This window comes from Linepithema humile, chromosome 3 (genome assembly GCF_040581485.1).
Source record: "Linepithema humile isolate Giens D197 chromosome 3, Lhum_UNIL_v1.0, whole genome shotgun sequence".
Lineage (NCBI taxonomy): Eukaryota > Metazoa > Arthropoda > Insecta > Hymenoptera > Formicidae > Linepithema > Linepithema humile.
In genome coordinates, this window is record NC_090130.1 from 9654342 (window position 1) to 9666571 (window position 12230).

Consider the following 12230-nt stretch of genomic DNA (forward strand, 5'->3'; position numbering starts at 1 on the left):
CGTCCTACATCCTATACGGTTCTTCTTTGCGCAACTTTCTCACGATCAGTCGATAAAACTCAAAGAGATCCCCAATGGAAATTTGTCCGTTACATATCTTATCGAAAAAAAAAAAATATATATATACAGGGTTTACGAAAAGTGTGGAAACCCCTAAATATCTCGGAAAATATACGTTTTACAGAAAAGTGTTTCGAACAAAAGTTGTAGGGTTTAAAAAGATGCACATACTGATTCTATCAGATTGACCTTGGATGACGTCGTCAAGGTCAGGTCAAGGTCACATTGACTTTTTTAAATGGCACTCCCTACATTTGATTGCATATTCTTATAGCTTAATTCAAGAGCTTTCCAAAGCACTATAATAATGTTCATTTTTATTACGTACTTTGCGAGTTATGAGGGTTTATCGTTAGAGTACCGCCGGTTTTAACATTATTCAAGGTGTACCACATGAAGGTTACTCGCTCGGATTTGCATCTGTTGTGTGTGTGCTGGGGGAGGGGAGGTGATTAAAGGGGAGGAGCAAAGCCCGTTAGCAGCGCCAAGTTTTTTTGTATTTTTTAATAAATATTTTGTTATTTTAATTAAATTTTTTTCAATCAAATTTTGATCAGTTTTATTGATACATTTTATGAATATTTTATGTATGTTTTTTTTTAATTTGCAGCTTGAATAACATATCAGTTACTTTTCATGTTGGTGATATATTAAAAATTTAGATAATTATTAAAATATAAACATATTGGAGTATCTTTTTTGGAACTTGGCCAGACCTTATCATTTATGAATTTTTGTGCTATAATCTTATAATAAACATTCTACAGTTTCTTCATGCTAAATTTCAATTATTTTTTGTCATTAATATAAAAAATATAGCCATTTTTGCTTAGGGGGTCTGTCTTACCCCCCCCCCCCCCCTTCTTTCCCCTACTCATATACACCACTGGATTCATTGGTGCTGCACCGCGCATGCGTGAGAAATATCCTTTGTAAGAACATTGCTCGAGATGTATTCTTTATTCATTAACGATCAGTTTTTGATGGGACGCTCATCTCAACACGGATGAGAAAGACGCATACGGAGCGAAACGTATCCAAACTTCTTTAATTTTGAGAGGAGGCAATAATCACAAAGTTCTTTCATCCCAGAATTTGTAAAACTAATTCGCAAAGTTAAAGAAGGGGTGAGTGCACATAAAAAATTTGAATTTACGTTTTCTTTTTGCAAGTTTACTATTTTAGTCAATATATGTATATCATAATTTCTTAAGAGAAGGCGCGCATAATAGATTGACATTAATTATTTGTTTGTTCGACTAGCATTCGATTATTTATTTGTTTAAATTTTAATGCAACGGTAGACTAGAAATTTCAACTATGTTTATTGTAAATGACAATACAATTAATTTTTTATTTTTTTATTAGTAGCGTCCTGATGGAAATATTTTACTGAAAATACTATGAAATCAATAAAAAGTAAAATGAAAATTTTTGAAAAATTACTGAATATATTTCAAAATAAATCATAATTTTCCGTATAAAAATTTAATGTAATACTATGAAATATAAGGAAAGTTAAAATATACTAAAAATAAATTAAATATTACAATTTTTGGCTCAAATTATTAAAATAAATTATTAAAGACAAGCTACAGAGCCAGAGCTAGTTGGACATGCTTAGTTTATTAAATTTTATAACATTAGATAAAGTCTATACGTTTCGACCATTCGGATGTGGTCATCTTCAGTACAATTATTCGTTAAAATTATTAGTACATTTAATACATAAAACAATTGTTAAACAAAGTCATCTCGGAACATATTACATTAAAATTCATCATACAAATTCGTTACTTTTGAAAACGTCTAACCCATAGTTGGAAAACATTTCATCAATGTCATGCCCAATTCAATAACAGCAACCTCCAAATTATTAAAAGGAGAAAGATGTCATATTTAACATTTCTATTATACTCGATGTGCTATCAAGAATTAAGCCTTTACGGTTGATTAACATTATTCTAAAAAATAGCATGAAAAACGACCGTCAACCTTTATCCATGCATTAATCATATTGTACTCGTTAAATATGAAACTAATTCTTACCTCAATGCATAACAGTAAATTATCATGTTGTGTCACTCAGTTTGCGTGTACTTAACTTTATTTTTTTTTAAATTAAACAAAAACTATGTATCAAGTCAGTTTGCCTTCAGAGATATTTGGGAGTCCGTGCCGTCTGAGAGGACATGGCAAACTAGTTGATGGTTTAACTAAGAATGGATATGCAAAGGAAAACGTGGTGGGAGAATAATCTTTAAGCAGTAAACAGATTGAGTACTGGCAAATACATGTTTGGCAATAACTCAGTATCACTCTGCTTATTAAGACCACTTTTTTATCGTTTTATATGTAACATCTCGGAAATTAGTCTTTTACTATATGACATTTTCTTATCTAATATTTCAATATTCTCCCAATCCATTTCATGGTTTTGTTCTAATCTATGGCAAGAAATAACCGAAGGGGATTCCGTTTTTTTATTTATATCAGACTTGTGTTCTTTTATTCTAGTTTTTAGTTTTCTTTTTGTTTGTCCCACATAATCATGCATCACTCGCATCACAATCATGACACGTTACTTTATAAACTACGTCGCATTGGTTCATGGATTCTATAATATCTTTACCTGTTTTTATAATTCTATTGAGTTTATTATTACACGAAAAGGCTAAATTAAGATTGTATTTTTTTATATTTCTTGTAAATTTATCAAAGGTTCCTTTTATATAAGGTATCGTAAAAAAACCTATTCTTTCATTGTTATTTTTGTCTTCATTACATTGTAAAACCTTGTTGTTATATTTTTTAAGTCTTTCGTTAATAATGTTAAAAATCAATTCCAATGGATAGCCATTCATCAAAAGTAGAGAAATCGTTTCCTCAATGTTCTTACCTCAAAATTGTGGGTGTGTTCACTTTAAAATTCTGTCTAATATGCCAATAATAACACCTTTTTTGTGTGTGATTGAATGATGCGAATAAAAACTTAGATATCTTCCCGAAAAAGTAGGTTTGTGGAACAAATTAAATTTAATCAAGTTGTTTTCAGAAATTAACTTAACATTTAGAAAATTGATATAATTATCAATTCCCATTTCTAATGTAAATTGTAACCTATTATGCATTGAGTTAAATATCCCAAAAATCTCTTCTAATTGATTTTTTCGAGCTGCAAATAGTATGACGTTAACATATAACGTTAACATATAACGTTAACAATAAAAAGGCAAATTAAAAGGTAGGCGTTCGATTGCTAAATTTTCTAAATCCTGTAAAACAATGTCTGCTATTATGGGAGAGAGAGGAGAACCCATAGGAGTGCCAAAAATTTGTTTGTAAATGACATTGTTAAGACTAAAATAAGTCGAATTTAAAACCATATTAATTTCAATTAAAAATTCCTCAAGTGGTATGGAAATGTACCTTCTAATCAATTCCCATCTGTTTTTAATGCTCTCTATTGCCCTTTCAATAGGAATATTCGTGAAAAGAGAAACATCTAAAGATGCAAGACAGTGATCCGATTCCAAATATACCCCATTCAATTTATTAACTAGATCAAAACTATTTTTAATGTTTCTCTTCGAATTAGGTACATTGTTTGCAATGATTCCATGTAAAAAATTTGCGATCTTATATAAAGGGCTATTAACAGACAAGACTATTACTCTAAGAGGATATTCTTCTTTGTGAATTTTTGGCAAACTATAAGCTCTAGGTACGTTTTCATCTGTTTCCATTAAACATCTGTATTTTATGTTATTTATGTGACCTCTCTCCCTCCATCTGGAAAGTAGAGACCTCAGTTTATCAGTTAATATTCTAGTTGGATCTTTTTTAACTATTTGGTAAGAGTTAATGTCATAAAGTATATTAATAATTTCTTTCGTGTGTTCTGTTTTATTAATGGCCACTGTACTATTGCCTTTGTCAGCCCTGGTGAATAATACGTCAGGGTTTTCTTTAATAAATTTTTTTGTTTTATTCCACCAATTAGGTAACTTTGTCATTCGCACTAGTGTAGGAGTTTCCCTTGCAGAAAGTCCATTGATAATTGAGATGGTATCATTTCTAACAGAACATTTGTAATCATCGTTCTTTTTTTCAATATTTCTTTCAATGTTTTTTATGAATTCAATTAAAGCCGGCATTTTTTCCGTTATAGGCATATTAAAACGTTTTCCTAATTGCATTAGTAGTTCGACCTCTTTAGGAATGACAACATCTGACAAATTAACAAACCATTTTTTATGTTTATCCTCTAAGGTCGACTGAAAATTTAAATTATCCGGAATTACTACCACCCTCGAATCAATATCTGTTACAACATTATTATTGGCATTAACATTATGAGTATTGAAAGAAATTGGTTTGATTCTTGCTCTTCTATCAATGTCATGTTTAGAAATTAACCACTCAACTTTTTTGTTCATCTTATTTAAGCTTATAAACCACAATTTTTGGGAGCGTCTCTCTTGTCCATTAAAGAACGTATTGTATAAATTAAATGGTAATCTTCCAGTTACATATTCCTATATCCTATAACATTCTTTTCTGACACATTGTAATGCCGCGTAGGCATCATTTATTTCTAATTTTATTATTTTATGAATTAGTCCATTCTTGATATTATTTAGGGTTGCAAATGATCCATGGTGGTATAATTGCAGGTATTTAACAAAAGCAAATTTCAATTGTGAAAGAGTTATACCTCTTTGTAGACAATTTTTGAGGAACCTAATTTGGATGCGCAATCTAATGCTTAAACCAACATTCTTTACAAATTTCTTAAGTTGTAAAGTACATTTTGCCAAAATGAAATTGAACAAACTTTAAATAGGATTCACGCATTTTAAAGCTTGCGTATATAAAATTAATTAAATATTGCAATTTTTGGCTTAAGAACAGATGGGATTTGATTAGAAGGTACATTTCCATACCACTTGAGGAATTTTTAATTGAAATTAATATGGTTTTAAATTCGACTTATTTTAGTCTTAACAATGTCATTTACAAACAAATTTTTGGCACTCCTATGGGTTCTCCTCTCTCTCCCATAATAGCAGACATTGTTTTACAGGATTTAGAAAATTTAGCAATCGAACGCCTACCTTTTAATTTGCCTTTTTATTGTTAACGTTATATGTTAACGTTATATGTTAACGTCATACTATTTGCAGCTCGAAAAAATCAATTAGAAGAGATTTTTGGGATATTTAACTCAATGCATAATAGGTTACAGTTTACATTAGAAATGGGAATTGATAATTATATCAATTTTCTAAATGTTAAGTTAATTTCTGAAAACAACTTGATTAAATTTAATTTGTTCCACAAACCTACTTTTTCGGGAAGATATCTAAGTTTTTATTCGCATCATTCAATCACACACAAAAAAGGTGTTATTATTGGCATATTAGACAGAATTTTAAAGTGAACACACCCACAATTTTGAGGTAAGAACATTGAGGAAACGATTTCTCTACTTTTGATGAATGGCTATCCATTGGAATTGATTTTTAACATTATTAACGAAAGACTTAAAAAATATAACAACAAGGTTTTACAATGTAATGAAGACAAAAATAACAATGAAAGAATAGGTTTTTTTACGATACCTTATATAAAAGGAACCTTTGATAAATTTACAAGAAATATAAAAAAATACAATCTTAATTTAGCCTTTTCGTGTAATAATAAACTCAATAGAATTATAAAAACAGGTAAAGATATTATAGAATCCATGAACCAATGCGACGTAGTTTATAAAGTAACGTGTCATGATTGTGATGCGAGTGATGCATGATTATGTGGGACAAACAAAAAGAAAACTAAAAACTAGAATAAAAGAACACAAGTCTGATATAAATAAAAAAACGGAATCCCCTTCGGTTATTTCTTGCCATAGATTAGAACAAAACCATGAAATGGATTGGGAGAATATTGAAATATTAGATAAGAAAATGTCATATAGTAAAAGGCTAATTTCCGAGATGTTACATATAAAACGATAAAAAAGTGGTCTTAATAAGCAGAGTGATACTGAGTTATTGCCAAACATGTATTTGCCAGTACTCAATCTGTTTACTGCTTAAAGATTATTCTCCCACCACGTTTTCCTTTGCATATCCATTCTTAGTTAAACCATCAACTAGTTTGCCATGTCCTCTCAGACGGCACGGACTCCCAAATATCTCTGAAGGCAAACTGACTTGATACATAGTTTTTGTTTAATTTAAAAAAAAATAAAGTTAAGTACACGCAAACTGAGTGACACAACATGATAATTTACTGTTATGCATTGAGGTAAGAATTAGTTTCATATTTAACGAGTACAATATGATTAATGCATGGATAAAGGTTGACGGTCGTTTTTCATGCTATTTTTTAGAATAATGTTAATCAACCGTAAAGGCTTAATTCTTGATAGCACATCGAGTATAATAGAAATGTTAAATATGACATCTTTCTCCTTTTAATAATTTGGAGGTTGCTGTTATTGAATTGGGCATGACATTGATGAAATGTTTTCCAACTATGGGTTAGACGTTTTCAAAAGTAACGAATTTGTATGATGAATTTTAATGTAATATGTTCCGAGATGACTTTGTTTAACAATTGTTTTATGTATTAAATGTACTAATAATTTTAACGAATAATTGTACTGAAGATGACCACATCCGAATGGTCGAAACGTATAGACTTTATCTAATGTTATAAAATTTAATAAACTAAGCATGTCCAACTAGCTCTGGCTCTGTAGCTTGTCTTTAATAATTTATTTTAATAATTTGAGCCAAAAATTGTAATATTTAATTTATTTTTAGTATATTTTAACTTTCCTTATATTTCATAGTATTACATTAAATTTTTATACGGAAAATTATGATTTATTTTGAAATATATTCAGTAATTTTTCAAAAATTTTCATTTTACTTTTTATTGATTTCATAGTATTTTCAGTAAAATATTTCCATCAGGACGCTACTAATAAAAAAATAAAAAATTAATTGTATTGTCATTTACAATAAACATAGTTGAAATTTCTAGTCTACCGTTGCATTAAAATTTAAACAAATAAATAATCGAATGCTAGTCGAACAAACAAATAATTAATGTCAATCTATTATGCGCGCCTTCTCTTAAGAAATTATGATATACATATATTGACTAAAATAGTAAACTTGCAAAAAGAAAACGTAAATTCAAATTTTTTATGTGCACTCACCCCTTCTTTAACTTTGCGAATTAGTTTTACAAATTCTGGGATGAAAGAACTTTGTGATTATTGCCTCCTCTCAAAATTAAAGAAGTTTAGATACGTTTCGCTCCGTATGCGTCTTTCTCATCCGTGTTGAGATGAGCGTCCCATCAAAAACTGATCGTTAATGAATAAAGAATACATCTCGAGCAATGTTCTTACAAAGGATATTTCTCACGCATGCGCGGTGCAGCACCAATGAATCCAGTGGTGTATATGAGTAGGGGAAAGAAGGGGTGGGGGTGGGGGGGGGGGTAAGACGGACCCCCTAAGCAAAAATGGCTATATTTTTTATATTAATGACAAAAAATAATTAAAATTTAGCATGAAGAAACTGTAGAATGTTTATTATAAGATTATAGCACAAAAATTCATAAATGATAAGGTCTGGCCAAGTTCCAAAAAAGATACTCCAATATGTTTATATTTTAATAATTATCTAAATTTTTAATATATCACCAACATGAAAAGTAACTAATATGTTATTCAAGGTGCAAAATAAAAAAAAACATACATAAAATATTCATAAAATGTATCAATAAAACTGATCAAAATTTGATTGAAAAAAATTTAATTAAAATAACAAAATATTTATTAAAAAATACAAAAAAACTTGGCGCTGCCACACCGAACAACATGTTAACTTACATAATGTCAATTAATTACATGATGTCAATTAATCATTCTATATATTACATTATTACTCATTTTCATTGTTTCATAATTCTTTGTGGTGTAAAGAGGGGCGGAGAGGCGGAGAGACCCCTCGACGGGGGTGAAGGGGAGATGGCGCAAAGGGCTGCGTTGCGCAAGGGGAGGCGATTAAAGGGGAGGAGCAAAGCCCGTTAGCAGCGCCAAGTTTTTTTGTATTTTTTAATAAATATTTTGTTATTTTAATTAAATTTTTTTCAATCAAATTTTGATCAGTTTTATTGATACATTTTATGAATATTTTATGTATGTTTTTTTTTAATTTGCAGCTTGAATAACATATCAGTTACTTTTCATGTTGGTGATATATTAAAAATTTAGATAATTATTAAAATATAAACATATTGGAGTATCTTTTTTGGAACTTGGCCAGACCTTATTATTTATGATTTTTTATGCTATATCACCTACTTTTTTATAAATGTACAAAATTAATTATGTGACAGAATTGAGATTATTTTTCAATTATTTTTGCACATTTCGGATGTAACATTTATATTAAGTCAGTTGTATATTAACTAAATTATTTTACATTTTAACACAAGTATTTTGTATCACACTTACATTCTGTGAAACAAATGTTTTATTTCGAATATTCAAACTAAACTATTTCTCGTTGTAACATGTCTTCGGTTTGACTGCCCCATTGATATAAAGCCATGGATAGCTGATATAAAATATCTTTAGTTTGATATCACAGTTTTGTTAAAATTTTTACAAAATGTACGAAATAAAATTATAATATCAAATCAAAGACAAGTTAAACATAAAATAATTTAGTTAAAACATTCGAAATGACACTTATTATGTTTCATCTAGCGTAATTGTGATATCAAACGCAATACTTATGTTATTATTAGTTATTTTGTAATATTACCAATAAAACATCTGTTTCACAGAACATAAGTGCGATATAAACAAAATACTTGTGTTAGAATGTGAAATATTTTAGTTAATATGTAATTAAGTTAATATTAATGTACAAAATTAATTATGTGACAGAATTGAAATTATTTTTTAATTATTGTTGCACATTTCGGATGTAATAATTATATTAAGTCAGTTGTATATTTGTTGAGAATTCATGTTTCCATCAGTAATCTATTGCTTAATAGATGGCTCTGTTGTTCCCCTCCTTCATGCGCGCTCTCTTGTGTGTGTGAGCTCAGATATACGCTATCTACGTCTTCTTTATTTTTTCTGTATTCTGAGTTGTACCTCTTATGTTTATATTAAAATATATTCTTATTATTCGTGTCTCTTGGTCAATACCAACTTACTCACCTAACAAATTCAAACAGATTATGAGACTTAAGTGCTCATTAAGAAACGACTATAGACGCGTGGTATTTTTGAGGTTAAGAGGATTAACGACGGTGGTCTAACGAAACACAAAAATGACTGACGAAAATTCATTGAAAGATATTTGAGTAACTAAGCTCACAAAAGCAACGTATAGTCGTTGGAAAATCGAGATCCGTGATGTTCTTGAGAGTTATCGAATTTGGGATATCACTAATGGAAAAACGGTGAAGCCAAGCGAAGTAAGATCTGAGGATGACATCGTTACCAATGTGAGAGAAATTGATGACTGGAAGGCAAAGGACAGCAAGGCACGGTCAGTTATTCGATCAACTCTAGACGACACTACATTTGATCAGGTATGCGACTGTGAGACGTCAGCAGACATTATGAAAAGAGTTAAAGCATTCTATGAACCAAAGACGTTAAATGCTTTACTGGAATTGCTACGTGAGTTCTTTATTTATTCGTGGAAATCTGATGATACGGTTGGTACGTTTGTGGCAGGACTAAAAGTTATTGCACGTAAAATTGAAGCTCTAGAATCAGAAGATTTTGGAAAGAAGCTTAAGAGGATGCTAAAGTGACGGGCGAACTCCGACACGAAAGCGCCATCATTTCGATGGTACTAAAAATGAAATGACATTATCGGCGTAGCCTACGCCGCGTAGGTCCGTGTGTACACATTTGTTTGTAGTGGTAACTCACTACACTGACGTGTTGTCTGTGTACGTGTGTCATCGGAAGTTTGTAAACAAACAATGCTTGCGCTTGTTTCCTCGACTGAAATTTCGTCGCAAGACTGCAATATAATGTCCGAGAAAACATAAGCGTATACAAGGTGTCAAATAAATATAAACTAAATATGACAAAATAATAAATAAAAATATACATAAAATACTATATATATATCACTGAAGAAAAATGTCATATACTTATCTTATTTTTATCCTTATGTAGCAAATACAAAATAACTAATTAATCAATTAATTAATATATATATATATATATATACACATATATTAAATAAATAATTATCTTTATTTTATATTTTATATGATGATAACTGAAATAATGAGAGTATATATCATTTCAGTTATATAAAATACAAAATAAAGACAACTATATTCAATATATATATGTATGTATTGAATAATTAACTTATTTATTTATTTTGTATTAATTACATAAGAATAAAAATAGGGAAAACATATAACATTTTTTTCCAATTAGATATATAGTATTATATATAGATTTTTTAAATAAAAGATTCTATCATATCTAATTTATATCTATTAGACACCTTGTATAAGTCTATTTCGTCTCGTATGTACATCATACAGCCATACGATAGAATTTTAATAGCGAGAAAAAAGTTGAAATAACCTTATAGATTATTCGATAAAACAAAAACAGACCACAAGTGTAGTAAGTTACTAACTAAAAGAAATACGTATTTCTTAAAATCTGCCAGTTCACGAATAAATTGTCTTTAGCTCTCTTTTTCTAAACGGTCAGCTGACGTTAGATTGCCTCTGACAATATTTATTAAAAATTGTTAGCTGACATTAGATCGCCTCTAACAATATTTCTTAAAATTTGTCAGTTCACGAATAAATCGTTTTTAACTCTCTTTTTTCTAAACGGTCAGCTGACGTTAGATCGCCTCTGACTATATTTATTAAAAATTGTTAGCTGACGTTAGATCGCCTCTGACAATATTTCTTAAAATCTGTCAGTTCACGAATAAATCGTCTTTAGCTCTCTTTTTTCTAAACGGTCAGCTGACGTTGGATCGCCTCTGACAATATTTATTAAAAATTGTTAGCTGACGTTAGATCGCCTCTGATAATATTTCTTAAAATCTGTCAGTTCACGAATAAATCCTCTTTAGTTCTCTTTTTTCTAAACGGTCAGCTGACGTTAGATTGCCTCTGACAACATTTCTTAAAATCTGCCAGTTCACGAATAAATCGTCTTTAGCTCTTTTTTTTCTAAACGGTCAGCTGACGTTAGATCGCCTCTGACTATATTTATTAAAAATTGTTAGCTGACGTTAGATCGTCTCTGGATTTTGTAATTCTAAATTGCCAGTCCACGAGAAAACCGCCTCTGGCTTGTCTTATTCTGTATTGCCAGTCCACGAGAAAACCACCTCTGGCTTGTCTTATTTTATATTGCCAGTCCACGAGAAAACCGCCTCTGGCTTGTCTTATTCTGTATTGCCAGTCCACGAAAAAATCGCCTCTGGCTTGAAGAGAAGAATAAGATATCTCTAATGCCAGTCCACGAGAAAACCACCTCTGGCTTGTCTTATTTTATATTGCCAGTCCACGAGAAAACCGCCTCTGGCTTGTCTTATTCTGTATTGCCAGTCCACGAAAAAATCGCCTCTGGCTTGAAGAGAAGAATAAGATATCTCTAATGCCAGTCCACGAGAAAACCGCCTCTGGCTTGTCTTATTTTATATTGCCAGTCCACGAGAAAACCGCCTCTGGTTTGTCTTATTTTATATTGCCAGTCCACGAGAAAACCGCCTCTAGCTGTCTTATTCTGTATTGCCAGTCCACGAGAAAACCGCCTCTGGCTTGAAGAGAAGAATAAGAATTTTCTAATGCCAGTCCACGAGAAAACCGCCTCTGGCTGTCTTATTCTGTATTGCCAGTCCACGAGAAAACCGCCTCTGGCTTGAAGAAAAGAATAAGAATTTTCTAATGCCAGTCCACGAGAAAACCGCCTCTGGCTTGTCTTATTTTATATTGCCAGTCCACGAGAAAACCGCCTCTGGCTTGTCTTATTCTTTATTGTAAGATATTTTTATTACGTCATATGCTTTATATATATATAATGTATATGTGTTAAATGATATATGTCATTCGTCATATAAATA